Source organism: Gavialis gangeticus, unplaced genomic scaffold (assembly GCF_001723915.1).
Source record: "Gavialis gangeticus isolate Ggan-Ray unplaced genomic scaffold, GavGan_comp1, whole genome shotgun sequence".
Lineage (NCBI taxonomy): Eukaryota > Metazoa > Chordata > Crocodylia > Gavialidae > Gavialis > Gavialis gangeticus.
This window is the reverse complement of record NW_017728996.1, coordinates 46,919,065-46,926,168: the sequence shown is the minus strand read 5'-3', so window position 1 is coordinate 46,926,168 and position 7,104 is coordinate 46,919,065.

Genomic DNA, 7,104 nt, shown 5'->3' with positions numbered 1-7,104 from the left:
CCCCCCCCCCCAACTAAGGTGGCATCAGTTGCCCATGTTGACCACCTGTTCCTAACTGGGCAGGACAGTCCTGAAATGTGAGCATCAAGACCTGGTCCCAGGCTGAATGACTCTGGGACAGCATTTGTCCCAGATTCCCAGTACTGTGCAGGAATCCGGGTTTTCCACTTGCCATGGAAAAATGCAGGTAACACGGTGTTTCTCCTGGCAGACAGGCAGAGTTCCACATGCAAGGGGTGCCACATGCACGTGACCGAAAATACAGCCAGGCAGTGGTGAAGAGCAGCTCCCCTGCAGGTAAGTCTAAGGGGGAAAGAGGGCATAGAAAAAGTGAGGGAGGAAGATTGAGTCCCACACAGTGAGGGAGCGGGGAAGCAAGTATGTGTCCCACCTTGCCATTTTGAAAAGGTGGTCACACTACCACTTTGTCTCCCACCCCAAAGGAAAGATAGAGTTATGGCTCCTGTCCATGCCCCTGCTCACCAGGCCCTCTAGTAGCAGGTCTGAGACAGCATTAAACCTTAACCTGTGGCCGTTCTGAAAATGTTTTAACTTTAAGACAACTTAACATTCCACAGATTTAAAATGGTTTAAAGGTAACCTGTAACACCACCCTGCCAGCATAAGGTACACAGCAATGGTTTTATATAGATTGTGCTAGTCACTGCTGGAAACAAAGAAAACACCATGGGATGTACAGAATCCTTGGCTTGCATCTTACTTGGTATGAAGTGTGATATCAGTAAGATGTATATTATTGCTTTAATTTTGTAGTTGGCATCTTGGCTAGATTTTAGTCAGAGAAGCAGAAAATGACAGAGAACCACTTTAAGAATAGGATTACAGAAACAGGGCAGGGTGTATCTACCTGAGACATTTACTGCAGAGCTGCCTGATTAGGTCCACAGTAAAGTCTCAATGTTTATAGGTGCTGCCCTATTAGGCTGCAGGAAACTAATTAACTCTGCTGCAGGTACGTTCTTGTAAATACAAGTACTATCCTATGGCAGAGTTCTTTAGTATGCAGCAACACATGTGTAGATGCCAACAGAGCTGTCTTGGGCACAAGGGTGCTTCAGTGTGGAGGCAGTTTGCCAGCTAGCCCTGCACTGGGGCACCCTCATGCCCCAGCCAACCTTTCTGCAGTACAGTGAGCCAGGTCAGAGCATCCCTGGGCTGACAGGCTGACCCTCCAGCCCCCCACCAGTTGGGGCTGCTCCAACCCACTTCAACATGTTGTGGCCCTGGGTGTGCATAATAAATGCAGCGCTTGGGAACAATAAACTCTGGGGCAATATACACCAGAACTTATTGCTCCATGCTAATAGCATGTATAGATGCACCCACAGAGGGCTAGACAGAACTTCAAGAGGTCACTTAGTCTACACCCCTACCCCAAGGCAGGGTGAACTATACCAGAGCCATTCCGGACACAAGCTTATCTAACCCTTAATAAAGCTCCAGGATGAGAGATCCCACATCCTCCCTAGATAACATATTCTAGTGCTTCACTATACTCAGTTAGAAAGTTCTTCTTTAATGTCTAAACTAAATCTCTCGTGCTGCAATATAAGCCCATTACTTCTTGTCCTATCCTCCGTGGACATGGAGAACGATTTGTTCCTTTCCTTTGCAAGCAACTTTTTAGATATTTGAAGTCTATTATTATATCTCCCATCTGTCTTCTCTTCCCTAAACTAAACAAAACCCATTCTTTCCTCATAGGTTGTGCTTTCTAGACTTCTGATCATTTTTGTTGTTCTCTTCTGGACTGTGTCCGACTGGTCACATCTCTCTTGAAGTTTAATACCCAATACTGGACACAGTGCCCTAGCTGAGCAGTACTAAGAAAGTCACAGGGCAAGGAGAGCACTGGGACAATAGTGCAGACATCTCCTGAACCACCTGCCTTATCTGGAAGAACCTAACAAGGGATTAGCCCAGTCTCCCTGGACCATTTAATCCTTTGGCCTCTCTAGTGACACATTTTCTGACACCCTTGTTGCCTGACTCATGATACTTTCACAATACTTTTACTTTCTGTGACAGAGAACATCAGCTAATAGCCACTGAATGGCCATCAGATGGAGCAACAGAATTTGTTACACTAAGGCTACAAAGAGATGTCACATTTGTCCCAGGATAAATCCTAAAAAGGTTCAGGGGATAAAAACTACTAACATTTTTTCCAGGATAATGTGAAGTGTGTCTGAATGGTTATCCAGGGACTGTACTGTTGAATCAATGGCAGAAGAGCAGCAATACATTCAGCCACTCACTAAACTTTGCTTAGAAGGGCAATGTATGTACACATCAATCCCAGGATATTTCTGTTCTAAAACAAACACAGACACAACTTATCCAGGGATAAATGCAATGTCTGTTCCTAGCCAGACAACTGGGTACTCGGTACCAAGTTGAATCCCTGAAGATCAAGATAAAAGCCTCCAGAACCAATGTTCCATTAACTTCCAAGGATAACTGGTTTCTCTCCAGAAAAGAGGGTGGGGACAGGGAAGTGAAAAGAAAGCCTTCAAGACAATTAATCCCTCAAATGAGAGAATAAAAGCCAGCCTAACCACCAGGAGCACCTAAGGAAAAAAGAGAAAAAGGCCATCACAATACCCAGTCAGTAAAATACCACAACAAAATAGCAGAGGTGGAAAGGATTGAAGGTTTCTGTCTGGTTCCCCTTATTAAGTCCCCATTTAAGGCAGATTTTAAGTGTTAGCATCCATGTCCTTAGGAAATGTTTGACCACAAGGGTCAGTTCCTGCCAGGAGAGGAAACAATAGGAGTCAGAAAGGTGGTTAGGCTGGCTCAGGTAACTGGTGTCTTCTACATGAGTAAAATTCACCTGTACTTCAAGATTAGAGTCACGAGAATTCAACAAATGGGAGCTGTGGGAACAATTCCTAAAGCATCTCATATTTGGAAGGGATTGCCTGTGTCCATGTTTGCAATTTTCCTTTCTGCTCAGGCTTTTGAAACTGGGGAAAAGACCCCATTGACTTCATAAATGACAGTAATGAGGGAGTATTTGCCATGCAGGGGATGGAACAGGAATTTAGTTTTATTTATCACTGTTTACAGGATGGGTATCCCCAAGCAAATCACACAGTAACTGGCAGTGCACGGACTGTGTAGGCAAAGGCAGCTACCTTGTTGCATTCAGCAACCACTAGCACACACAAGCCTGGAGGGACTAAGCACTGAACACAACATATTTGTATTCACATGGACTTTTATGGGGAGGAACTGGTCATTCTTATTTCTCAAACACAGGCATGTCAGTGGTCCTGTCAGGGAACTAGCAGCTAGGATGTCATTTCACAGCCATTAAACACATGTTTTGTGCCCCAGGCAATAAGCAGGTGGAAAAAATAAGTCTTAAAAAGCACTAGTTTTTCTGCTTTTGGGGGTGGGGGGTGGAAGTCATGCATTGCAATGGTGGAACAATCCATGAAGCCCAGAACCATCACTGAAAGGCGGTGAGGAGGTCTTAAAGGGATCAATTGCAATTTTATCTCCCTTTTCAAGTTCTCGTTTCTTTTTATCCCATACCACCAGATAAAAATCTCTGCCTCAGACATGGGTAAGAAGATAGAGCTTTATTATATTATTCCAAAAAACATTAGCGGCTGTAGGCTTCACCCTTTTATGACTTCACTTCATCTCCACTCCCTTCCCCCCCTACCCCCTACTCTCTTCCCTTTAATATTTTTTCTCTCCAAATCAGAACAACGGGCACAAAACTAATTATGTGATATTTCAGATCCATGTTGTGTTAATGGCACCAGATCGCGTGTGACATTTCCAACTTGTTAGACTATTATTCTCGCTTATTGTTATCTCTGCCGCTCTGAATGCAGTCTCAGGGTTTTATACATCTCCCCTCCTTTCCCCCTCTCCCTCTCATTCTCATTTATCAGCTTGGGAGGATCTGTAGAATATTAAACTATGCTGTGTCAGATTGCTGTGTCCACTGTGGACACAGAAAAAATGAAAGCTAGAAGGGAAAAGTAAAGAAGGAGCTCTGGAAAAGGTAAATCCCAGGAGAGCAGGTATGGAAAAAGCTACCAGCCTGACTATCAGGATACAAGCTGCTGTCTGACACTAGAGGCAACTGAACCAAGCCAAGAGATGTTCCTCTTTTGCCTAAAAATGCTCTTTCTAGAGAGGATTCATTTTCTCGCCCCTCTCACTTTGCTGCAGAATTGACTTATCACTAGTGGAATACTCTCTATTTGTTCCCCATTTTCCTAACCATAGCTTCACTTTAGAAGCATCTGGCCATGGCAGCTGAGTAAGCTCCTTTAAGAATGGAATCTGGGATGGGAAGAGACCACCTGGGTAATCAAGTCCGGCAATCACAGACTACCAGGAACATCTACACATGCACATTTATTGGGCAGTAACCAAAATAACTGTGCAGTATGGGCATGCGGCTACACGTGCATGCCTGTACTACACAGTAAATATTGTGACTTATGCTGACGTGACCATAAATTTGATACCTGCATCATGCAGGTATCAAATTTATGCCTGATTAGTTATTGTGCAGTAACACATGTGTAGACGCATTACTGCCCAGTAACCCAGGGGGCCTCTATGCTGGGTCTGCCCAGCCACTACGGGGACAACCTGAGCTCAGCCCCAGGGCTCCTGGCTGGCTGCCTCTTCTGGCTTCAATTTGGGACTAAAGTTAGTCCCAAGTGCTGGCAGCTGGCTCTGGCTTCAGTTTGGAACCAAAGTTAGTCCCAAGTGCTGGTAGCCACATGGCCAGAAGATGGAGCTCTCCCTGGTGGTCATGGGCAACATGGCCAGCTGCTCTGACCTGGGACTAAATTTTGTCCCAGGTCACCTGCATATGTAGATGCTGGCCTATTCCCGCTCACTGCGCAGTAATGTATTGTGCAGTAAATTTAAGCTAGTGCAAATGCATGTGTAGACACATCTACTGTGGATTTTTGTAGCGTCAGGATGGTGATGTAGCTGTGAAGATTCAGAGATTATGCAAGGTGAGAATTTCTTGGGGTGGTACTTTTATTGCACCAACTGTGTACTAAACCAAATGAATGTCTTGCATTTGAAAGCTTGTCCAACACCATTATACAGATGGTCCAATAAAAAATATCACCCTAACTTTGCCTCTAGTAACTATTTTGTCCCAGAACACCCTGAGCCACAAAGCCCTCACTAACATCTCAATGACAAACTAGCATCTACAGTACAGAAAAACCTAGGATGCCTCAAAAACTGCGATGTGCCACAGGAACAGATGAGAGACCAAGGCTGCCACCAAAGTTTTGGGCCCTGAAAGGGCAAGGAATTTGTTAGGGGGAAAAATGCCCTGCAAGTGACCACACGCCATGCTTCAAAAGTATCAGTGACTCTTGCCAACTGGACCTGAAGGGAAATCCCTCTCTGACCCCAAATCAGGTTAAGTGGCCACGTCTACATGAGATGCTGACTGCACAGTAATTAATGTGCAGTCATGTAGTACTTTGTGGCAGGCTCCAGACTTACTCACTGCAGTGCCGGTACCCATGTGGCCAGTCTGAACTAATCAGCACAGTGTGGCTGGAAGGAGCTCCCCTGATTGGTCTGGCACCCAAAGGCTTGGGGCTTAAAGAAAGCCCAGAAGCAGAACCTGGGGGGAGAGAAGTGGGAGCACTGGTAGCAGAGACAAATGCTCTCCCTGGAGCTGGAGCACATACGTGCAAGGTCAGCACGTGTGGAGGGGCATCACAAGCCCATACAATTACTGGTATGCCCAGAAAGAGCTCAGACACACACCACATAGCCAGCAGGAAGCCGGTAGCTCTCCCCAGAGCTAAATTTCCTAGAAAAGGCCTGGAAGCCCAGACTGCCCAGGCAGCACCAGGGACTCAAACAGGCACCAGCTCAATTGCCGCAGCTGGTAGGCCAAGCAACCCAGACCTGATACCACTCTCTGGCACCCACAAAGACCCTCACAGGAATTTACAGGTCAACTGGGGCTGGGAGAGGGCAGCCCAGTGGGCACTGCCAGAGCCTACTGAGGGGAGAAACTGGCATGGGACCCCCCTGACACCTCACATTTGAGCGTTTGCGGACCCAGAGTGCCTCAGCAGGAGATTGGCAGAGTTGTGAACACCGTGCAGGCATGGAAGGATGTACCTTGCAGTATTACAGTACCTGGCCATTCAGAACTTGGACCAGACAGCATACCTAACAAGGAGCTTTACTGACTTAAGAATTTGTGGGAGAAGAGGGTGCTGGGCAAAGACACCCACATGCTGAAGAAAAGTGCTTGGTGTGGGGGCATCATTGCCCTGCCCACCGTACCATCTGAGCTATTTTTATTGAACTATTGTTACATTGTGATTTACTGAACTATTGTTCCATTGTGTTACATTGTACAGGGCCACAGCCAGACCCCCTGCAGCTGTCATCATCAACTGGGCCTCAGCACAGGAGGAGACAACCCCATCATCTGAGCATCATCCAAGCTGATCCTAAACACCTGAATGGAAAGGGGTGGGACATAGGGGAGGAGGACTCCCACAGAAGACATGCCAGCAGAGTCACCCTGGGTCCTACGGGAACCACTGAACACCACCTCCAGAGGTAAAATGCAGCATAACAACAGGTCATGATGGGTGAATAGACCCAGGTGCTATGTAGCCCGGGAAGCAGGAGATACCCATTGGCTGGTGAAGTGGTCATGAGCCAGTCACATTCTTGTTTATACTTCTTTGGTGCTAAAACACAGTCATTTCATACTTGTTTATATACCTGAGTTACTGTACAGTAGCACTGGCAAACACCATTTTTGTGATGCTGCTGTGCAATAGCCTAATACTTCTGTGCAGTAGTGTTGTGTCAGTTCTTGCCATGCAATGGTACTGCGCAGTAATATAGGGCTACTTCACAGTCAGTGTCTCATGTAGATGCAGCCAGTAAGCAGATGAACAAGATCCACCAGCCAGGTCCCTGAGAGGTTTCTCAGGACTGCTCAGAGCAGCAGTGCACCTCATCCAGTACCTATCTATAGCTATGCCCAATTTCTGATGCTTCAGAGGCAAGCAGGAAAAATAATCCAGAAGCTAAGTTATATAT